This window comes from Pseudophryne corroboree, chromosome 6 (genome assembly GCF_028390025.1).
Source record: "Pseudophryne corroboree isolate aPseCor3 chromosome 6, aPseCor3.hap2, whole genome shotgun sequence".
In the NCBI taxonomy this organism is placed as follows: Eukaryota; Metazoa; Chordata; class Amphibia; order Anura; family Myobatrachidae; genus Pseudophryne; species Pseudophryne corroboree.
This window is the reverse complement of record NC_086449.1, coordinates 550,854,510-550,879,009: the sequence shown is the minus strand read 5'-3', so window position 1 is coordinate 550,879,009 and position 24,500 is coordinate 550,854,510. Positions and strand designations below refer to the sequence as shown.

General features: G+C 49.4%; 1 protein-coding gene across 8 annotated transcripts in view; it reads right to left on the bottom strand.

Annotated features, from left to right (window-relative positions):
• PPFIA2 (PTPRF interacting protein alpha 2) overlaps window positions 1-24,500 on the bottom strand; it is a 656,694-nt gene that overhangs the window by 558,284 nt on the left and 73,910 nt on the right. The window lies entirely within an intron of this gene.

Below are 24,500 nucleotides of genomic sequence, written 5' to 3'. Positions count from 1 at the left end.
ACACACCCTACTCTCTAAGGCACACTCCCTAGTTTCAGTTAGGAATTCCCTCCTCCCAACTTTCTAAAGTTGGGAGGTATGAAAATGTATCAAACTATGCAAAGAGATAATCTAGCCCATACATGCCTACCTTTCAAGTCTCCTCTCCGGGAGAAGCCCGGAGAGAAGACGCAGTAGGCAACTTCGGGGGGCGTGGCCAAACTGTGAGATCATTAGGCCCCAGCCCCAAGAGGAGGAAATTACAGCGATTTGCTGGTCCACGGGTAGGGGGCGTGGATAAATTCCGCAATTAGCCCCGCCCCTTCATCCGGCTTTCTGAGAGTATATTATTTTATCCTTATCCTGCCAGCTTCACTAGGAAGTGGGCAGGATTGTTCGGGATGCGGGAGAATCACCTACCCTTCCAGGGCTGCGGGGGACAACCCGAAAAATTGGGAGCCTCCTGCAGCTTCCGGGAGGGTAGGCAAGTATGATCTAGCCCAAAGTATATAACCTCATATCCAGAGGTGACATCAAAACAGGTAAAATGGAAGTTTTGAATCTTAAATAGTTTCTTGCATATAAAGGGGCCAATTCAATTGTATCCTGCGACCCCTGCTAGGCGTCAATAGTAACGGACATCTATCAGAGCTATTTAATTGTTGCTCCAATCAGACACCCATTACCAGTTAAGGCGCTTGATGGTTCCGGGTTTAGCCACCCCGTCTAAAGCGAAGGACTTTTTAACATATTTTTTTCTCCAACCTCCTGCCGTGACGAATGGGAATAACTCCAATAGATGCACATTCCTTTAGACGGCCAGCAGGTGGCGCGCGCGCGCAACAACTAAATCGGACGCATATAATTATATGTGTTTGCAAGTGTGTGTGTGAGAATTTTCAGTCTGAGAAAATCTTTTAATAAACTGGCGGTCCATCTTCTTTCCACAATATTCCAAGTTACAGGCTATGTAACTAAAATGTAACTTCATATTATATTACTGAGGCATGCATATCACTAATGTACTACGCCTTGGAGAGTGATAATGTGTCACAGCCTGTAACATGACAGGAGCTCATTAGCTCCCCATTTTATCACTGCGGCGGCCAGTGCCGTAACTAGACATCTTGGCGCTGTGTACAAGAAACGGCATCGGTGCCCCCCCTTTATGTAAAATAGGGGCAGTGTGCGCCGCAGGCGTGCGTGAAAATTTAGGGACGTGGCTTTATGGAGAAGGGGTGTGGCCACAAAATAATACCAATTCATATTACGGTGCATAGTAGTTTCCATTACTCAAATTACGCCGCACAGTAGCACCACTACACCAGGTAGAGCCCCTTTTACACATTACGACAGATAGCATCCCCTTTTTACACATTACTGCATACAGCGTCCCCCTTTTTACACGTTACGGCAGACAGCGTCCCCCTTTTTACAAGTTACGGCAGACAGCGTCCCCCTTTTTACACGTTATGGCACACAGTACCCCCCTTTTTACACATTATGGCAGGCAGAGCCCCCTTTTACTCATTACGGCATGCAGAGCACCTTACAGCCCCCCTACCCATAGGCTGTAATGTAGTGTACTGTATTGTCCAGTACACTACACTAAAGTACGCGAGTGCAGTGTAGTGTACTTTAGTGTAGTGTAGTGTAGTGTAGTGTAGTGTAGTGTAGTGTGTGGGCAGCCACTTACATGATTTCTCCTTCTTCCTGTGGCTGTGCTGCTGCCGGCTCCTGACCCAGCGCTCCCTCTGTACACTGCACTGCAGGCAAAGAGAGGGGGCGGGCCGCGGGAGCGCAGTACACTGGGGCCAATGGAGGGTGGTCCGTGGGAGTGCAATACACAGGGGCAAAGAGAGGGGGCGGGCCCCTGGAGCGCAGTAGACAGGGGCGAGCAGTGGAAGCGCAGCACACGGGGGATTTACTGATAACCAGCGCTGCCGCTGACTGTATAAGGCAGAGGCTTTCGCTGGTTAGAGCCGATGCTGGAAGAGCACATAGGGGAGGAGGATTGGGAGGTGCTGCTGTCAGCAGGGGGAATATGCGCTGTAACTAGGTGTGCACTGTGGGCAATGACCCTTCTGCACACACCTAATTACGGCCCTGGCGGCGGCTGCTGATTCCCGGGGAAGGAAGCTAAGACGTATGTTACATACAACTTCACATATTTCATTGCAAGGTCCCCCTGCACCTTTGGATGGCGCTGTAGCTCAGGGGCAGCAGCCCCTGCTGTTTATATCTGTATGCAAAGGCTGGGGACTGCATTTGAAGCTTGAACATTTTCCCTGGAGCATAAACTGTATTTGGACTGAACTTTGATCCACTCTCAAATCTCAAAAAAATCCACAGGTCCTCAAGCACTGTGTCCCCTCCTCTGTGGCAGCAATGTAGTCAGAGTCTACTGCACATGCACAGGTCTCCAGGAACATGCCGCCTGTGCCTTGTTCCCAGGGACATCTCTATTGCACCAGTGCAAATAACCGGGTAAATGGCAGCCACACCATTTTCCAATGATTTCTGTCTGCAACTCTGGTGGTCAATGGACTCTGAAGGGGTTAGTATAATTTTATGGGGGCAGGGTGTGCGGTGTGTGCTACCTTGGACACAGGCGCCTATTTGCACCGGACACCTTGCACCCATTTTACATACACCAATGATAATACTACTATAGTAGTAGTAGCATGCATAATATTGTCTATTATTATTATTTATTATTATTATTATTATTATTGTCTTCCATCACTTTGCAATGTCCTCTTGTTCAACAGAGCAAATAAAAAAGGCACGTGGTTGCAGGAACTCCTATCTAACATTGAAGACCAGGGGCAAACGCAGGATTTTCAGGCGGGGTTTCCGTATAAATATCTATCTTATGTACATACGCATATTATATATACATATATATATATATATATATATATATATATATATATATATATAAAAAAAATCACACAATAGATGCGAGGGCACACAGATAACAATAAAAAGGCACGGTAAGTGATTTGTGTATTATATAAATATATACTTACGTGAATGAATACATAAAAATTTAAAATATAAAAAAAAAAAACAACACTCCTCCATATAATGGATGGCAGCAACCTTAAGCAATGTGATATGTGCTTGGGAGCACATATACAAAGTAAAATTGAACAAGTGGAGAAAAGGGCGCCTACTAGTGTCTAAAAATATATATAAAGTGGACCAAGTGTTAGTATAAGGACATTACTTATCTGATGCTAACAATTTCTTCGGTCACATGGCCAGTGTATGTATGTATGTAAAAAAGATAAGACAGAAATAACATAGCGGGTCATTCTGAGTTGATCGCTAGCTGCCGTTGTTCGCAGCGCAGCGATCAGGCTAAAAATCGGCACTTCTGCGTATGCGGCGCAGTGCGCACGCGCGACGTACTTTCACAAAAGCCGATGCAGTTTCACACAAGGTCGAGCAACGCTTTTCAGTCGCACTGCTGATCGGTGAATGATTGACAGGAATGGGGCGTTTCTGGGAGGTATCTGACCGTTTTCAGGGACTGTGCTGAAAAACGCAGGCGTGTCAGATACAAACGCAGGCGTGCCTGGGGAAATGAGGGAGTGGCTGGCCGAACGCAGGGCATGTTCGTGACGTCAAAACAGGAACTAAACAGTCTGAAGTGATTGCAAGATAGGAGTAGGTCTGGAGCTGCTCAGAAACTACACAATCTTTTTTTGCAGTCGCACAGCAATCCTTTCGTTCGCACTTCTGCCAAGCTAAGATACACTCCCAGAAGGCGGCGGCTTAGCGTTTGCACGGCAGCTAAAAGCAGCTAGCGAGCAAACAACTCGGAATGAGGGCCATAGCGCGTACAGTTTTCACATCATTAAACACCATAAAGTTAGTTGTATCTAAAAAACCTTAGGATATAAGCATATCCTAATATTTGAAATCCACAAACAGGGATTATTTAAAAGTTTTTAACATACCGTATATACTCGAGTATAAGTCGACCCGAATATAAGCCGAGATACCTAATTTTACCACAAAAAACTGGGAAAAATTACTGACTCGAGTATAAGCCTAGGGTGGGAAATGTACGGTGCCAGGGGTTTTCATGCTCAGGGTGTCATGCTCGTTGCCAGGGGTTTCATGCGGTAGGTGTTATGCTTGTTGCCAGGGGGTAATGCTTGTTGCTAGGGTTGTGCCCCCAGTGCCACATATACCCCCAGTAACAGATATCCCCCCACAGTGCCAGATAAAAACATGCCGCCGTTGCTTTGCCCCCAGTAGTTATGCCCCTTCTTTGCCCCCAGTAGTTGTGCCCCCTCTTTCATTGCCCCCAGTAGTTGTGCCCCCTTTCATTGCCCCCAGTAGTTGTGCCCCCTTTCATTGCCCCCAGTAGTTGTGCCCCCTTTCATTGCCCCCAGTAGTTGTGCCTCCTTCTTTCTTTGCCCCCTGTTGCAGTGCCCCCTTCTTTCTTTGCCCCCTGTTGCAGTGCCCCCTTCTTTCTTTGCCCCCTGTTGCAGTGCCCCCTTCTTTCTTTGCCCCCTGTTGCAGTGCCCCCGTCGCCGCTTACAAACACACACAAAAACAATACTTACCACTGCCCCGCTCCTGCTTCCCGACCGCATCTTCTGCTGCTGCGCTGCTCCGCTCCGTCCGTCCGCTCGCTCGCTCCGTCCGGCCGCCGCTCCGTCCGGCCGCCCGCTCCCCGGCACCCGATCATCTCTATGGGAGAGACGTCATGACGTCTCTCCCATAGCAACGCACACAGACACTAGAGGTCAATAATGACCTCTAGTGTCTGTCCTGGAGCCGGCTGCAGCGGACGCCCACACAGCCCACGGCGTCTGCTGCAGCCATTGACTCGAGTATAAGCCGAGGGGGGCTTTTTCAGCATAGAAAAATGTGCTGAAAAAGTCGGCTTATACTCGAGTATATACGGTAATTTTAATATAACATATAAAAATCAAATGGTAAAATTGCAAGCGTACAGAATAAAAGGAAATTCAAGCTTATCAGTCCAAATAAGCAATCGGGTACATCCTGTTTCCCATAAATTTCCAAGAAATGGTAAAAATGCAAACGTACAGAATTGTAGATTAAAAAGTCTTATCTGTCCATAAAGAGGCTCAGGTGCACAGGGCCAACGCGTTTCGTCAGTAGTTTGACTTCATTATGGGGATCCCCATGATGAAGTCAAACTACTGACGAAACGCGTATGCCCTGGAATGACCAAAACCAGCTAGGAAACTGACCCAAAAGATAACCTTGTGTCGTCATGTTTTCTTTACACTGGAATAAGCACAGACATCAGAATTAGCTGAAATAAAAACATATTCGGACAAAGAAATTGTGTACACATATACTGTAAGGTTTTTAAACCACATTCCAATTAAGTTTAGAATTTACAATTTATGTACCATAGCGAAAAGACAAGCCGTCAAAACTGGAGGATTTTAGCGGTAGTGTCACTTGTCTCGTCATGATACCAAAAGTGTGTGATGTCCTAAGTGGGCAGCTATCAGATTAGCCTTCAACTACTGTATGTAGTCAGCTCAAAGTCAATAAAATGTCATGAACATGATGGAGTAGATCAGTAGCTGTGTAATAGCATAGGGAGCAGGCAGTTCCCTGACATTCCATATGTATGTTACTCCAGGTAAAGTTTCTTTTTTATACCCATCATTCCACTTGCTCTCAATAAGCATAACTCTCTGGATCCTTGTTGTCCATCAGGAACAGATGAAATCAGGGATGGACTGGGACTCTAAAATAGCCCTAGCATTGCGCAAGCACAACAATGGGGCTTGGTCACAACTCACAGGGGCACAGTCCCATGGCACGTTTCTGTGTCTAAGGGCCTAATTCAGACCTGGTCGCAAGCAGGCAATTTTTGCACTGCTGCGACCAGGTAGTCGGGGGGAGAGGGTATTCGCTGTGCAGGGGTGCGATTGGATGTGCAGAGAGCTGCACAAACAAAAGTTTGTGCAGTCTCTGCATAGCCCAGGACTTACTCTTGTGTGCGATGATTGGGGCCAGAGCTGACGTCAGAAACCCTCCTTCCAAACGGGTGGACACGCCTGCGTTTTCCCGTACACTCCCTGGAAACTGTCAGTTGCCACCCACAAACGGCCTCTTCCTGTCAATCTTCTTGTGATCGCTGATGTGATCGCTTTCTTCGTTCATCCTGTCGCTGTCAGGCGACGCGCCTGCACTGTGCGGTGCATACGCATGCGCAGTTCTGGCCTGATCGCAGCGCTGCAAAAAAGTTAGCGTGTGATCAGGTCTGGATGACCCCCTCCGTGTGCCGAGCAGAGTGCCAGTAGGTGGAGTTTCTTGGCCAGCCCCTGGCTTTCTGTGTGCTGTGCGGCTGAGGAGAGCTGCTAATCCAGACCAGCCCATCAAGCCATCGGATCTTCTAACATTTGCCAGAAGTGCCCGATGGCCAGTCTAGCCCTGGATGAAATCTTTTCTGTTATAGTTTGCAGCACAGACACTGAGTAGACAGAACTGTTCTGCTATACCAGTTCAAAATACAGAAGTTTCACAAGAAAAAGACAATTTTTTCAGTATAAGCGCCAAAGTAAAAAAAATAGAATTAATATAATATATACGTCCCTTGGAGATGTTCTCGTTGGGTTGATCCTCAATTGTTCAAAGAACGTTCTCAATTGATGTGGTTAATGTCCAGTGATTTTATATGAAAACAGAAAAAGCAGACATGCAATGTGTAGTATTGTTTTATGTGATGTTTTTCTTTTCATATATAAAATTGACCTGATCCTATCAGGAAAAAGGAAGCAATAGCATAGGTGGGGGATCTATATAAGGTGTGTACCCCAACTCACACTAGGAGGAGCGAATATGTGTACAGAAAGGTTTCTTTAGATATCTTCACCCTCTTTGTGTGTCCTTCACCATAAAGTATGCATGGAAGAGCATACCTAAACTCACTTTAAGTGGGAATGAGTCAAATATATAAAAGGTATCTTTTCTCCTATTACTGCTGTACATAGGCGTGCGCAGCACATTTTATTAGGGGGTGCACTGTTGGAGGGGCGTGTCTAGCACCATCTATTGACGGTCAACGCAATATAAAATATCCACCCTTGTACCAATCCTAATAAAGCATATACATTGTCAGATGTTGTGGTGTGCACCAAACAAACACCCCTGATGGCACTCGCTGCAATTACACTGCTCCTCCTCAGCCTGGTCTGGCCACCCCTCTCTTTCCCCTGCAAGCTGCAGCAGCTTGCTTACAAGTCAGTCACTCACTGACACTGACAGTCGCAGACTAGTATTGCCGCTGCTGGAAAAACGAGTGACATGTCAATGTTGCTGCCGACCGCCTGCCAGTATTGAATTTGTCTTCCTAAGAGGAACGCTGGCTGCATACTGATCCTCATCAGTGGCTGGCGTTGGCATAGCATAGAAGGAGAGAGGTGGGCGTGTGGCGGGTGGGCGTGCGAGCAGCATGACGTGATCATGTCACATCACGCTGTTTTTGTACATGGAGGTTGAGCCGGGAGTTTGAAAGACGGTGGCAGTGGCACCCTTGAATAACAGCCTGGTCAGTAATGCAATCCTGACAGGGTGCAGCGCAGAGGGGACAGTAATCAGCCTGCTCGGCGATCGCTGCATCAGGCATGTGAGATCGGGGTGCCAGACATTAGGGGGTGCCTGTGCGCACCAGGCACCCCCCCTGCGCACACCTATGCTGCTGTATCAAATGGAAATGCGTACCACACTCACACGACAAAAAGTGGAGATATTCCTATCAAGGTATCTTTAAAATCCACAACCATTTCAGACTTCAGGAAACCGATGGCTCAACAAGTGTTTCTCAATTGGTGCAGTTGATATCCAGTGGTTTTATATAAAGACAGAAGAAGCAAACATACAATGTGTGATATTGTTTTATGCACTATTTTCTTTTTAGATGGATGGAGCTGTCCTTATCCCATCAGAATAGAAAGGGACACTAGTATAGATAGGGGATCCGTATAAAGTGCGTACCCCAACTTACACTAAGGAGAACGAATGTGTGCACAGAAAGGTTTCTTTTGGAATTCTTCACCCTCTGTAAGTGTCCTTCACCATATAGTATGCATGGAAAAGCATACCTAAACTCACTTTAAAGTGGCGAGAGTCAAGTGTATAAAGGTATCTTTCTCCTATATTGTTGTATCAATAAAGGTGCGTACCACACTCACAAGACAAGAAGTGAAGATATTCTTATCAAGGTATTTTTTGAGTCCACAATTATTTCAGACTTCAGAGAACCAGTACGTGGTTTGGCAGTTCCAAATCAAGAAATAAAAAATGGTGCCAATCACTCCATTTTTATAAAAAATTTAATTCATACAAACATCCCATTGTTGGGAAACAAAACACGTACATAAGTAGTCGCTAGTCACTCCTTAGAAGGAGACTCAAATAAAAACATAAATCGCACCAAAAAATATATAAAAAAATCCAAATTTCATAAAATGCATTAAATGATAAAAAATACCTCAAAGGTTGGCTTCTTGGAGTAAAAGAGGTTGCACAGTGCCCAGTATTGTCGACGCGTTTCGGCTCAACAGGAGCCTTCCTCAAGACAAGTTCAAAATACAGTTTTCCTTCAGTTGCATGTGCACAGTCAAAGGGGTTAATTCAGAGTTTATCGCAGCAGCAAATTTGTTAGCAGTTGGACAAAACCATGGCCCTCATTCCGAGTTGATCGCTCGCTGCTTTTAGCAGCATTGCACACGCTAGGCCGCCGCCCTCTGGGAGTGTATCTTAGCTTAGCAGAATAGCGTACGAAAGATTAGCAGATCTGCTAATAAATAATTCTTTGCAGTTTCTGAGTAGCTCCAGACCTACTCCTAGATTGCGATCAGCTCAGTCGGTTTAGTTCCTGTTTTGACGTCACAAACACGCCCTGCGTTCGGCCAGCCACTCCCCCGTTTCTCCAGACACTCCCGCGTTTTTTAGCACACTCCCGAAAAACGCTCAGTTACTACCCACAAACGCCCCTTTCCTGTCAATCACTCACCGATCAGCAGAGCGACTGAAAAGCGCCACAGCAAATCTACTAAGTTTTGTGTTAAATAACTTAACGCATGCGCGCTGCGTACCATGCCCATGCGCATTTAGCAACAAATCGCAGCATAGCGACAATCGGCAACGAGCGAACAACTCGGAATGACCACCCATGTGCACTACAGGGGGGGGGGGGGGGGGCAGATATAACATGTGCAGAGAGAGTTAGATTTGGGTGGGGTGTGTTCAAACTGAAACCTAAATTGCAGTGTAAACATAAAGCAGCCAGTATTTACCCTGCACAGAAACAAAATAACCCACCCAAATCTAACTCTCTGCACATTTTATATCTGCCCCACCTGCAGTGCATATGCTGAGCAGTCGAGAGCCGGGCTGGGCCCTGGTACTTTTCAAGGGGCATGGCCTAATCACAGGAGGTGTGGTCATGTACCCTTAGAAAACAGTACTGAAAAATATTGTATTTTAATCACCTCCACGCAGGGCCGGTGCTAGAGTATTTGGCGCCCCCCTGCAAATTATAAATTTGCGCCCTCCCATCTGTAAAAAAGGGACAGGACTTGACGCAAAAAGGGATGTGGTCACACAAGAAAGGAGCGTGGCCCACAATTCAAATTACACCACACAGTATTACAATCTTATTCACTTTACCCCAAACATAGTGCCCCTGATTCATATTACACCCTCTAGTAGTGCCCCTTATTCATGTTAGGTCACACAGTAGTGCCCCTTATACACATTACACCACACAGTACTTATACACAATGCCCACATTAGTGCCCCTTATTAGAGGTGTAGATAGGTGCCATGATGCCCGGAGTAAGGTTATGTTTCAGCACCCCTTCCCTGTGTTGAATTGGAGGTATGTTACATTTGAAAAGAAAAATATATTTTAAAATTGGTGACATGGCCTGTTCTAGACCTTGAGGAGCTCAGGGCAAAAGTTTCCTTTGGCGTTAGTTGTGCTCGAGGCAGGGACAGTGCGCGACGAAGGCGCGCACCAAAAATATAGGGTTGTGGACACAGAATAGTAAAAATTCACATTTGACATTACACAGTAGTGTCCGTTAGTCACATTACACCTCACAGTAGTGTCCGTTAGTCACATTACACTGCACAGTAGTGTCCGTTAGTCAGATTACACCGTACAATAGTGTCCATTAGTCACATTACACCGCACAGTAGTGTCCGTCAGTCGATTACACCTCACAGTAGTGTCCGTCAGTCACATTACACCTCACAGCAGTGTCCGTCAGTCACATTACACCGCACAGTAGTGTCCGTTAGTCACATTACACTGCACAGTAGTGTCCGTTAGTCACATTACACCGTACAATAGTGTCCATTAGTCACATTACACCGCACAGTAGTGTCCGTTAGTCAGATTACACTGCACAGTAGTGTCCGTTAGTCAGATTACACCGTACAATAGTATCCGTCAGTCACATTACACCGCACAGTAGTGTCCGTTGGTCACATTACACTGCACAGTAGTGTCCGTTAGTCAGATTACACCGTACAATAGTGTCCGTTAGTCACATTACACCGCACAGCAGTGTCCGTTAGTCACATTACACCGCACAGAAGTGTCAGTCAGTCGATTACATCTCACAGTAGTGTCCGTCAGTCACATTACACTTCACAGCAGTGTCCGTCAGTCACATTACACCGCACAGTAGTGTCCGTTAGTCACATTACACCGCACAGTAGTGTCCGTCAGTCACATTACACCTCACAGTAGTGTCCGTTAGTCACATTACACCGCACAGTAGTGTCCGTTAGTCACATTACACGCACAGTAGTACTCTTATACATGTTACACCACACAGTAAAAGCCGCTTATACACGTTATGCCAGGTATAGCCCAACCCCGTCATACCTACCACCCTGCTACTGTAAATGTAGTACCTTCTGCTTCATTACTTTGTAGGCATAACTGTGATGCTCTGCCTTGGATCCACACTTGGGCACTGCTCCTACTCTACCCTCCTGGAGGTCCGTTACTCCAGCAGCAGCAGCTCTGGAGGATGTCGGCAGGTTTGGCGAGAGGGGAGGGGGCAGGTACAAATTACGCAGGCCTGGGACTGATGAAGGGACTCAGCGGGGGCCCTGGTCCACTGCACTTCTCCCTCCCTTCTTACTGGGCAGCAGCAACAGCATAATTTCTCATCATGGCAGAGTGTGCTGTGCTGCAGTGCAAGAGAGGCTGCTGCTGCAGAGCCTCTTCCTGTTCCTGTATGGGTAGGTGGAGAGTGATCACACTGATCACACTCCCCACTCAAATTGCCACTGGCTGAGGGGCTCCTCAAGCCCCCCCTACCCCGCTGGACTCTGCAAAGTTTAAAAAATAAAATTAAAACCACCAAAAGGGAGCGTGGCCACGCCAACCGCGATTAGGCCACGCCCCTAAAAGTATACCCGCCCTGCAAAACGCTCAGCATTTGTCAGCAGCGCTGTGAGGAGGAGCCTGGAGGTGGGGGGAGGAAGCTAGAGGGACCTTGCACTGAGGGCCGAGCTACAGCTGTTAACGCCGTTACCTGTCTTCCACTATGACAGGCGCAACGGAGCTGGCAGCAGCAAGGACAAGGGTATGCAGAGCAGAGAGAGCTCAGCGCCTCTTCAGCTGAGCGCCTCCCTGCACTGCATACCCTTGCTGAGCGGGTAGCGCCGGCTCTGCCTCCACGGCCACACTGCAGCCCAGTACACAGCAGAGTGTGCTGGGCTGAGGAGAAGAGCTGCAGCTGCTGCTGCCAGGTAAGGGGGAGGGGGCCTGGGCCCCTACTGGACCCTCATTGGACTCCTCCATCAGACCTGGGCCCGGGTAATTTGTAACCTTTTCCCCCCTCTCTCGACACCACTGTGCACATGGGGGCTAATTGAGACCTGATCGCTGCTGTGCATGCTCGCACAGCAGCGATCAGGCCTGAAGTGCGCATGCCAGACAGCCGACGGCTGTCTTAGCCCTGCGATCGCCTCTGCCTGTCAATCAGTCACTAGGCGGGAGGGGGCGGGCCAGCTGCGTTTGGCTGCCATTTAGGGGGCGCGGTCCGTGCAACGCAGGCGTGCCCAGACCATTGGGGGGGGGCGGGCCGCGGTGGCTGCGTGACGTCACACGCAGCCGCTGTGACTCGGGCAGCAACGAGTAGCTCCCTGCCAGCGCGCAGGAGCTGGGCTGGCTGGGAGCTACTCCTACAGTACAAAGGCATCGCCGCTGTGTGATTCTTTTGTACCTGTACGACGGGGCAGGGCCTGACATGCGGGGCGGACTAGCCCTGTGCTGAGCATCCCCCAGCATGTCAGGGAAGCTGATCGTAGATGTGCTAAAATTAGCACATCTATGATAAGGTCTGAATTACCCCCATGGTTTTGCCCAACTGATAACAGAATTGCTGCTGCGATCAACTCTGAATAACCCCCAAAGACTCTACAAGCTGCAAACAGAAGGTACACTTCTACACAATATTATATTTAATACACAAACATTAATACCAAAGGCTAGCGTATAGAGATCTACAAAACCACTAAAACTAGCTTAGAAGCTACTGTTATACATCAGTTATGTAGGTATAAGGATGTTAATAAGAAAGCAGTGCAATCTTAGCTCCCAAAAACTGTACTTGACATACAGAAGGAAAAGAACAAGCAACTAAGGGCCTAATGCAGACCTGATCGCACATCTGCAAATATGCAGAGGTTTGCGATCGGACAGTCACTGCCCAGCCAGAGTGTAAATCCGCCCCGTTCAAGTCTGTGTACGGCATGCAAAAAGCTTTGCAAACGCTGGTCAGCTGCAAATCCGTTCGCAACTCACTCACCATCGAATTATTTTTCCATTCTGTGCAGACTGTGCGCAGCCCAGAACTTACTCCTACAGTGCAAAAAAAACCAAAACAGGCTGATCGGGCCGGAACGGACGTCACACACCCTCCATGAAAATACCTTCCCTGCCTTTTTCCTGACACTCTCAGAAAATGGGCAGCTACCACCCCCCCAAACGTTTGCTTCCTGTCAATCAATCTGCGTACACCTAGTGATCAAAACAGACGCAGTTTTTTTTTTTGCAGTTTGGCCTCGTACGCATCCGCAGTCATTCGATAACCGGCCACTTTGCGATTTTGCACAACAGTGTTCAGGTCTGAATTAGGCCCTACATACACTACCTGCAGGAAGAGTACCCTTCTGTAATTATGAGGCTATTATAGCAGATAGAAAATAATAATAATCTATCTATGATAAGATTAGATGAGGGCTGAATAAGCACGAGACCATATAAGAGCCCCATTTTTTGTGATTGGTTGTTTATGACAAAGCAGTTGCTAGGTAGTTTTTCCAAGGGACCTTGGGAATTTTCTATAGGTTGTTTTCCTTGTCCATCAGGACTTGTGGGTGTAGGCTACAGTGCATATACAAGCTTGGGTCATGTGCTTCATACTTCCTCTTGCCATTTGGACAGCCGAGTATTGCAATCTCTGTGACTGCTGCATTAATGTTTATATTGTTTCATTCCTCCCTCTTAGATTTCTTCAATTGTCCCCTGTTTGTTAGTTCATCCCCCTCTCACTCACAGCCTTCACCCCCTCAGCTCTCCTTTTCACATACCTACCAACTCTCTTCTGTTCTAAAGAGGGACACACGCACGGCGCTCAAGTAAAAGGGAGTGGCCTATTAAAAGGGGGTGTGGCTTCATGGGAGGACCCACTATTGCTAGCCACGCCCCCATTTTTATCACTGAGGGGGCATGCCCAGCGCTCTGTGAGCTGCTGGTATGCCACCTCTCCTCCTGTCTCCCCTGAATAGCGCACAGCGTCTATTCACTGCTGCTCTGCTAAGCAGGGCAGCGAGAGACAGCCTCCCAACTGCCCCCCCCCCCCCACCGCGGGACACTGCGGCCCGCGGGTGGGACAGCGGGACAGTCCCCAAAAAATGGGACTGTCCCGTGAAAATCGGGACAGTTGGGAGGTATGTTTTCATGTTAAGCCACTTGCATACCCTGCTGTCAGCCTGCGGCCCAATGCTGTGGCGGGTCTCTCTGTCGGGCCTCCCGCGGTTTATATGGGGTGCTTTGCTGTGGCTCCCGGGGGCCCCCCGGCCGCCTGTTTCCACATGGGTTGGGTTACCTGGTTCTCTATGGCGGGGGGGAGCGTTATTAGGCCCGCTATCGGGGTCCTCGGTCCTGGGCCTTACTGCGGGGCCGCACAGTGTGTGCGTGGGTGCGCTCCCTGCCAGGCGTTCCGGTATGCCGCAGTTTGTTATGGGACATATATTTTACAGTCCTCTTACCCCACGCGGTCGGACCCCTCCCGCTCGTGCTTCCCACAGGGGTCTGCTAAGCACGTTTTTCGGTCCAGTTTTCTGGTAAGCTACCTTCCCCCGTTACCACGGCTTGCATAGACCGGTCTGCCTGTGCCGGTAGCACTCTCTTTTTCCCGTACTCTGGGTTCAGCGCACATGGTCCTTTACTGGATCTCACACTCCTATCCCTTGTACCCCCGATTAGGGATCCCTGGCTGCCGGCCTGTGGCGTCGGCTATTGCACGGCGGGCAGGGCTGCACATGCCAGCGCTGCTCAGCCCGCGCCATGTTTGTTACCTTCGCCTCCTAGTTACCCTCTGGTTTCCAGTGAGGTGTTGAAACCCCTCACCCCTTTCCTTCCGCATTTGTCTGCTGTTGGTGGCGTTGATACGCATGCTGTAACCCCGATTTGTTGTTCCCCATGAGTTTGCAGTTTTGGAGCAGGCGTGGAGTCGGAGGTCGTCGGGAGATCCGGATCGGTGTCCCCAGGAGGCGTGTGGAGCGAGATCATCGTCGGCCGGGGAGGCTGACAGTGTTCCAGGCTCTTCGGGTACGGGTGAGCATGCAATTATTTTGTGTTCCTTTATCTTTCCTCTTCTAATCCTTATAGTAGTGTTTACTCTGGGTCACACGGGCGCAGGGTAGGTTAGATCAGCTCCTTGCGCAGCGCTTAGTTTCAGTGACTCAGGCGGGTCAGTGACAGTGGTGCCATCTGATCCCTCACCTTGTGGGTGTGATGGCCGGTAGCTCCGTGGTGGGTGCTGTTTTTCCTCTATCATACCAGGCCTGGCATAGGTTGGAATCCCGCGTTACTGTGTTTTTGGTTCTTGTCTTTGTTTGCTGCCCCGCGGGGTCAGATTCTCTGTTGTGGATACGGTTCCGTTTGTTGTACTAGGACATTTCAGGCGGGGATACGTGGGGGCATGTGCGGCCCCTTTTCTACGCCCCCCCCCCCTTTATATAAATCATGCTGTTTGACGTTCTCTTTGCAGGCCTGGGTGGCTGCTCGGTTCGCGGTATGTTTTAGCTCCGGTTTTGTTGTTGTTTCAGGTTCTGGGTTCCCGTTGGGTTGGGTAGACCGGGGGTTTTGGCGTGCTTCCCCAGTTATTGGGTGTAGGGATGGTTTCGGCCATTCGTGGCCGTCACCTTCCTGCGGACAAGGTCCAGCGGCATCCAGATACTTTTCAGTTTTTGCTGGTCAGCGTAAGGGCGGCTCATGCTGGGGCCTATTTGGCTGGGCTCTTTTACTTTTGGTTTTCATTTCTTTCACCCTTGGGTGTCTGACCGGTTGCCTCAGACTTTCGCGGTTGCCACGAGCCATTACGGCTCAGGGACTTTTTCACTCAGCCTCTTTATTTTCGCAGGGGTTTCACCAAGAACCTCTTGTTGTTGGAATTGTTCCCTTTCGTTGTCGCATCGGTGTTAGGAGAGCTGCATTTTTTTTGTTTTTTTTACGGATCGGTCTATTGTTTTCTGGGCGATTGCCTGGGCGTGGTTCACGCTCTTCGCGATTGGCTTTCTCCCTCCCCTCGGCCCTCCATCTGTCACGTCGTTTGGTTCCCATATGTTTGCAGGCGACATGTGTTTCCCGGCGACGTGACCCGGGTATGGTCCATGGGGTGGCAGAGACATGGTTGCGCTTTCGCTTTGTTACAATCCATGCGTTGGTGCCTGGGGCAGCTGTTGATGTTTCTTTCTATGCCTGACTTGGGTCTGGCGAATGACCGAGTTGGTCCAGCTACTTGGATGGGTCAGTATGGGGCTCCTCCCATGCTCCGGACGATGGCTCGGATTGCCGTGATTCATTGGCTTTTTGGGTCACTTTCGGATGTTTTATGGCCTTTATCTGGGGGGTTTTCCCGGGAGGGCAGGTCTAAGGCGGCCATGGCGTCTGCCCTTGCGGGCATTTCTTTTTGCTCCATACTACTGCAGCTGTCGGACCCCACCGGGTCTGTCGTACTATCCATGGCCTGCAGATTTGGGGGGCTCGTTAATTTGAAGCTGTTCGTGGTCCCTTTAGGTGTCTGGACAGGCGGGGTGTAGTCTGGTTATGAGGTTTGCGTTGTTCGTGATAGGTTTTTGCGCTGGTTTTCTTTGGAGCGTTCCGGAGCGTTGTTTGGTTGCCGGTGGCAAGTCGTCTTTGTACTCCAGCCTGCCTTTCAGTGATGTTTCATTGCGGTGCGACCTTGCCCGTTCTGCAGCAGATTGGGTTGGTCTGGGTCTTTGGTTGCCCCTTAGAGCACAGGCGGGGACGGCTGGTGGCCCATTGCACTTGGCAGTGGATTGTGTCCGTTGCAACCGTTAAGGGATGGCTATTTTCTTTTGTGTGCCCTCCTGGGTCCTCTTCTCTAGTTTGGTTATCTGCTGCGTCTACGGCTATGGTGGTTGCCGGGGCTTTGCAGTGGGGGGGGGGGGGGGGGGCAGGGTACTAATTTCTTGCGATATGGGGCGGCTATGCATGCTGCAGAGGCGGGTTCTTCAGTAGCAGTTTTTTTGGGTGCTGGGCTGCTGGGGATATACGTGATATACAGCCTCTTTGCGTTTGGGTAAGGTTTTCGGGCTATGATACCGGATTGGGGCGGCTACGCGTGAGCGGTGGCAGGTTCTTCAGCAGCAGCGTTTCAGGTGCTGGGCCGCTGGGGATTTGCGTTGTTTTAAGTTTTAGGTCTAGGGTACCCATTCCTTGTGGATTGAGGCAGCTGTTCATGCTGCGGTGGCGGGTTTGTCAGCGGCAGCGATTCAGGTGCTGGGCCGCTGGGCATCTGCATTGTATCCTACGTGTGTACGTTGGATAAGGTTTTCGGGCTATGGTTCCCCTTTCCTTGCGTTGAGGGGCAGTTACGTATGCTGCAGCGGCAGTTTCTTCAGCGGAAGCGATTCAGGTGCTGGGCCTCTGGGAGTGTGCGTTGTATTACAGTTTCGCAGAAAGTCGCTACCAGCCAGCGGTGTGCATAAGTGGTCATTGTAGGGCGCCCCCTTTTGGTAAGATGGCGAGTGTGTCCTTCCCCTGCGGGTGGACTACGGACGTTCCCGTGCGGTTGTGTCAGTTGCTCTGCTGGAGTAAAGGATGGTGAGTCCTGCACAATGCGGCTTATGCTTTAGGAGGTGGTGGGAAGTCCCCTCCTTGGTTATTTCGGTGTTATTCTGGTTGACTGATGCTGGTGAGTTGGTAGCGCCTTTTTCTGAAGGCGTTTGGATGCGGCTTTAGGGCTGTGGTACCCAGTCCTTGCGGATTGGTGCATCTGCGCGGACTGCGGCGGCTGCGATTCAGGTGCTGGGTCTCTGGGAATCTGCGTTATATAAGTCTTGTGTATGTTTTGTTAGGTCTTAGTTGTGCGAACCCAAAAACTATGTTTACCGGTCAGTTTTTGAACGGATAGCGTTCAGGAATTGAGGGTGTGAAGCGAATTTTTACATTTTCCTCCGAGGGGGCCTAATTACAATTGGCTTATCAAAGGTCCATGGGAGTTTTTTTTGAGTTTTCTCCTTCACTTGGGTTTGTTTTCTACTACTGTTATCGTGTAATTTATATTGTCTGTTCTAGTCACAGGTGTTAGGGATCTTTTATTTTCAGATGCTATCGACACGCAGGAGCGGGTGCCTGTTGGGCCATTATTTTTTTTTAAATTTTGGACGGCTTCGCGTCCTATGGCAAGAGGAACGGCTGTGGTTTTGGTCATGGGGTGGTCCGTGGGTAATGAGCTCGTGGCTTGTATGGGGGTGATTTGTTGGGGTTTTCTTTTCTACCAGGTAGGTAGGTAGTGTCACCCGTTTAGGTGTCCTGCCCCTAGTCAGTACTGTGTTTGGGTCATGTTCGTAGACTTCTGCCTCATATTTGCTATCAGGTTCCCTTTTGTTGCTTCATTCACTCACTGGCTGTTCAGCGGCGTTCTGCTGTCATTGGCTGGGGAGGATTATGCTTCGTGGTTATTGTAGTGGTGCAGCGTGTTTCTCTGCTGTCTGTTCGGGCCCGGGAGGTCGTGGCTCTGCAGGTTTATTTTGTAGCTTTCGGTGGTTTGGTAGGGCGGCTTCTTTTGCGGGTTCTCCGGGCCCACAGTTTTTTGCAATGTTAAGCATGTTAGTCTTTTCCCCGGGGGGGTCTGTGTTTTTTCTTGATGGGACTTTTAAGTTTTGCTTTAGCTTATGAGGTTGTTTTTATGTTTCTATTATGTCCTAGAGGATGCTGGGGACTCTGTAAGGACCATGGTGATAGACGGGCTCCGCAGGAGACATGGGCACTTTAAGAAAGACTTTAGGATTTGGGTGTGCACTGGCTCCTCCCTCTATGCCCCTCCTCCAGACCTCAGTTGATTACTGTGCCCAGAGGAGACTGGGTGCTTTTCAGAGGCTCTCCTGAGTTTCTGACAGAAAGTATTTTGTTAGGTTTTTTATTTTCAGGGAGCCTGCTGGCAACAGACTCCCTGCATCTTGGGACTGAGAGGAGAGAAGCAGACCTACTTCTGTGAGTTGAAAGGCTCTGCTTCTTAGGCTACTGGACACCATTAGCTCCAGAGGGATCGGTACGCAGGTCTCATCCTCGCCGTCCATCCCGGAGCCGTGCCGCCGCAGAGCCTGAAGGTAGAAGCCACGTGAGTATGAGAAGTTAGAAGACATCAGAGGTGGCAGAAGACTTCACTGTTCTTCACTGAGGTAACGCACAGCACTGCAGCTGTGCGCCATTGCTCCCATTCACCTCACATACTGTGTCACTGTAAGTGTGCAGGGCGCGGGGGGGGGAGGGTGCCCTGGGCAGCAAATAAACCTCTCCTGGCAAAAGATGGGTATATACAGCCGGCCACTGTATTTACCTACGAGCACCCACCAAAGTTTTGTATTTTAGAGCGGGACAGAAGCCCGCCGCCGAGGGGGCGGGGCTTCTCCCTCAGCACTCACCAGCGCCATTTTTTCTCCACAGCACCGCTGAGAGGAAGCTCCCCGGACTCTCCCCTGCTTAGATCACGGTGACAAGAGGGTTTTAAAGTAGAGGGGGGGCACATAATTGGCGAATTGAGTATAAAAGCGCTATCTCGGTAAACATAAATATTGTGTTTTTTGTCCTGGGTTATTATAGCGCTGGGTGTGTGCGGGCATACTCTCTCTCTGTCTCTCCTAAGGGCCTGGTGGGGGAAACTGTCCTCAGATAAGAGGGTTCCCCGAGTGTGTGGTGTGTTGGTACGTGTGTGTCGACATGTCTGAGGTAGAAGGCTTTTTGAGGGAGGAGGAGCAAATGAATGGGGTGTCACCGTCGACGGCGCCGACACCTGACTGGATGGATATGTGGAATGTTTTAAGTGCCAATGAAAATTTATTGCACAAAAGATTGGATAAAGCTGAAGCTAGGGAACAGTCAGGGAGTCAACCCATGCCTGTACCTATGTCGCAGGGACCTTCGGGGTCCCAAAAGCGCCCACTATCCCAAATAGTTGACACGGATACCGACACGGATTCTGACTCCAGTGTCGAATATGATGATGCAAAATTACAGCCAAAGGTGGCTAAATGTATTCGATATATGGTTATTGCAATCAAAGATGTTTTGCATATCACAGAGGAACCCCCTGTCCCTGACACGCGGGTACACATGTATAAGGGAAAGAAAACTGAGATAAATTCCCCCCCCTCACATGAGCTGAACGAGTTATGTGAAAAAGCTTGTGAACCTCCAGACAAGAAACTGCAGATTCCCAAAAGCATTCTTATGGCGTATCCTTTCCCGCCAACGGACAGGATACGGTGGGAATCATCCCCTAGGGTGGACAAAGCTTTGACACGATTATACAAAAAGGTAGCGCTGCCTTCCCAAGATACGGCTACCCTCAGGGATCCTGCTGATCGCAAGCAGGAGGTTACCCTGACGTCCATTTATACACATTCAGGTACCTTACTCAGACCGGCTATTGCGTCGGCATGGGTGTGTAGTGCTGTAGCAGCATGGACAGATACCTTATCAGCGGAAATTGATACCCTGGATAAGGATACCATCCTATTGACCCTAGGACATATAAAAGATGCTGTCTTATATATGGGAGATGCACAAAGAGACATTGGTCTATTGGGTTCGAGAATCAACGCTACAGTATGTCGATCTTGGCTAGAAGAGTCCTTTGGACCCGACAATGGACAGGTGATGCCGACTCAAAAAGGCATATGGAGGTTTTACCTTACAAGGGTGAGGAATTGTTTGGGGAAGGTCTCTCGGACCTGGTCTCCACTGCTACGGCAGGCAAATCTAATTTTTTACCTTATATTCCCTCACAACCTAAAAAAGCACTGCATTATCAAATGCAGTCCTTTCGATCAAATAGAAACAAGAAAGGCCGTGGATCGTCCTTTCTTGCCAGAGGTAAGGGCAGAGGGAAAAAGCTGCACAACACAGCTGGTTCCCAGGAACAGAAGTCCTCCCCAGCCTCTGCAAAATCAACCGCATGACGCGGGGGCTCCACTAAGGGAGTCCGCCCCAGTGGGGGCACGTCTTCAAATTTTCAGCCACATCTGGGCCCACTCACAGGTGGATCCCTGGGCAATAGAAATTGTTTCCCTAGGTTACAAACTGGAATTCGAAGAGGTGCTTCCTCGCCGGTTTTTCAAATCGGCTCTGCCAACGTCTCCTCAAGAACGGGAGATAGTGTTAAATGCAATCGACAAATTGTATCTTCAACAGGTGGTGGTCAACGTTCCCCCGCTTCAACAGGGCAGGGGATATTACTCAACCCTGTTTGTGGTCCCGAAACCGGACGGTTCGGACAGACCCATTTTAAATTTAAAATCCCTGAACCTATACTTGAAAAGGTTCAAATTCAAGATGGAATTGCTCAGGGCGGTCATCGCCAGCCTGGAAGGGGGAGATTTTATACCTTCATGCTCCCATATATCCACCTCATCAGGCGTACCTGAGATTTGCGGTACAGGATTGTCATTACCAATTTCAGACATTGCCGTTCGGGCTTTCCACGGCCCCGAGAATTTTCGCCAAGGTAATGGCGGAAATGATGGTGATCCTGCGCAAGCAAGGTGTCACAATTATCCCGTACTTGGACGATCTCCTCATAAAAGCGAGATCAAGAGAACAATTACTGAACAGCGTGTCACTTTCACTGAAGGTGTTACAGCAACACGGCTGGATTCTCAATATCCCGAAGTAGCAGCTGGTTCCTACGACTCGTCTACCCTTCTTGGGCATGATTCTGGATACGGACCAGAAAAGGGTGTATCTGCCGATAGAAAAGGCTCAAGAACTCGTGACTTTGGTCAGGAACCTATTGAAACCAAAACAGGCGTCAGTGCATCACTGCACGCGAGTCCTGGGAAAGATGGTGGCATCTTACGAGGCCATTCCATTCGGCGGGTTCCATGCACGGACCTTCCAATGGGACCTACTGGACAAATGGTCCGGGTCGCATCTACGAATGCATCGGTTGATCACCCTGTCCTCCAGGGCCAGGGTGTCTCTCCGGTGGTGGCTGCAGAGTGCTCACCTTCTAGAGGACCGCAGATTCGGCATTCAGGACTGGGTCCTGGTGACCACGGACGCGAGCCTCCGAGGTTGGGGTGCAGTCACACAAGGAAGGAACTTCCAGGGTCTTTGGTCAAGTCAGGAGACTTGTCTTCACATCAACGTCCTGGAGCTAAGGGCCATATTCAACGCCCTTCGTCAAGCGGAGACTTTGCTTCGCGACTTACCAGTTCTGATCCAGTCAGACAACATCACAGCAGTAGCCCATGTAAACCGCCAGGGCGGCACAAAGAGCAGAGTGGCAATGGCTGAAGCCACAAAGATTCTACGCTGGGCGGAAAACCATGTAAGCACCCTATCAGCAGTGTTCATTCCGGGAGTGGACAACTGGGAAGCAGACTTCCTCAGCAGGCACAACCTGCATCCGGGAGAGTGGGGACTTCATCAGGAAGTCTTCACACAGATTGCAAGCCAGTGTGGCCTGCCCCAGATAGACATGATAGCGTCCCATCTAAACAAAAAACTGCAAAGGTATTGCGCCTGGTCAAGAGACCCTCAGGCGGTAGCGGTGGATGCACTAGTGACACCGTGGGTGTTCCACTCAGTATACGTTTTTCCTCATCTTCCTCTCATCCCAAAGGTGTTGAGAATAATAAGAAAAGGAGGAGTTTGGACAATTCTCATTGTTCCAGATTGGCCACGAAGGGCCTGGTACCCGGGATTGCAGGAGATGCTCACAGAAGATCCGTGGCCTCTTCCTCTAAGACAGGACCTGTTGCAACAGGGGCCCTGTCTGTTCCAAGACTTACCGCGGCTGCGTTTGACGGCATGGAGGTTGAACGCCGGATCCTAGCGGAAAAGGGCATTCCGGATGAGGTCATTCCTACTCTGATATAGGCTAGGAAGGATGTGACAGCTAAACATTATCACCGTATATGGCGTAAATATGTTGCTTGGTGTGAGGCCAGGAATGCTCCTACCGAAGAATTCATCTGGGCCGTCTCCTTCACTTTCTACAAACTGGAGTGAATTTGGGCCTAAAATTAGGCTCCATTAAGGTTCAGATTTCGGCATTATCCATTTTCTTTCAAAAAGAATTGGCTTCACTTCCAGAAATACAAACTTTTGTAAAAGGAGTGCTTCATATTCAGCCTCCTTTTGTACCTGCGGTGGCGCCTTGGGACCTTAACGTGGTTTTGAGTTTCCTTAAGTCGCACTGGTTTGAACCACTTCAGACAGTAGAGTTAAAATATCTCACTTGGAAGGTGGTCATGTTGTTGGCCTTAGCTTCGGCTAGGCGAGTGTCAGAATTGGCGGCTTTGTCTCACAAAAGCCCCTATCTAGTTTTCCATATGGATAGGGTGGAATTGTGGACCCGTCCTCAATTCTTGCCTAAGGTGGTGTCATCCTTTCATATGAACCAACCTATTGTGGTGCCGGTGGCTACACGAGACTTGGAGGATTCCGAGTATCTGGATGTAGTCAGGGCTTTGAAAATTTACGTGGCCAGGACGGCCAAAGTCAGGAAAACTGAAGCGCTGTTTATCCTGTATGCAGCCAACAAGGTTGGCACTCCTGCTTCAAAGCAGACTATTGCTCGCTGGATCTGTACCACGATTCAGCAGGCGCATACGATGGCTAGATTGCCGTTACCTAAATCAGTCAAGGCCCATTCCACTAGGAAAGTGGGTTCTTCTTGGGCAGCTGCCCGAGGAGTCTCGGCACTACAGCTGTGCCGAGTGGCTACTTGGTCAGGGGCAAACACGTTTGCGAAATTCTACAAATTTGATACCCTGGCTGAGGAGGACCTCCTCTTTGCTCAATCGGTGCTGCAGAGTCATCCGCACTCTCCCGCCCGTTTGGGAGCTTTGGTATGATCCCCATGGTCCTTATGGAGTCCCTAGCATCCTCTAGGACGTAAGAGAAAATAAGATTTTAAACCTACCGGTAAATCTTTTTCTCGTAGTCCGTAGAGGATGCTGGGCGCCCGTCCCAAGTGCGGACTACTTCTGCAAGACTTGTATATAGTTTTGCTTACATAAGGGTTATGTTATGGTTGCTTTCAGTTTCCGACTGAAGCTATGTTGAATTTCATACTGTTAACTGGTTAGTTTATCACAAGTTATACGGTGTGATTGGTGTGGGCTGGTATGAATCTTGCCCTTGGTTTAACAAAAATCCTTTCCTTGTACTGTCCGTCTCCTCTGGGCACAGTTTCTCTAACTGAGGTCTGGAGGAGGGGCATAGAGGGAGGAGCCAGTGCACACCCAAATCCTAAACTCTTTCTTAAAGTGCCCATGTCTCCTGCGGAGCCCGTCTATCCCCATGGTCCTTACGGAGTCCCCAGCATCCTCTACGGACTACAAGAAAAAGATTTACCGGTAAGTTTAAAATCTTATTTTTCTGGGGATGGCAGTCGTGGTTTGGTAAACCTCATTGTGGCGGGAAAGTCGCTACCAGCCAGAGGTCATATAGGCCTAAGTGGTCATTGTGGGGCACCCTCTTTCGGAATGGACGGCGAGTGTGTCCTTAACCTGCGGTTGGACAATTGGACACCCCCCTAGGGGAGCATCCATATTTGCGAGAGGAAAGAGTGGTGGGTCCTGCACAATGCGGGTTAGGCATGTAGGAGGTGGTTGTTGTGGTAGTCCCCTCCTCAGTTTCGGTGATATAATCAGATGACTGGAACTGCCGTTTGGTAGCGCCTTTATCTTTGCCATCCTCCAACATAAAATCTAGTTTAAAG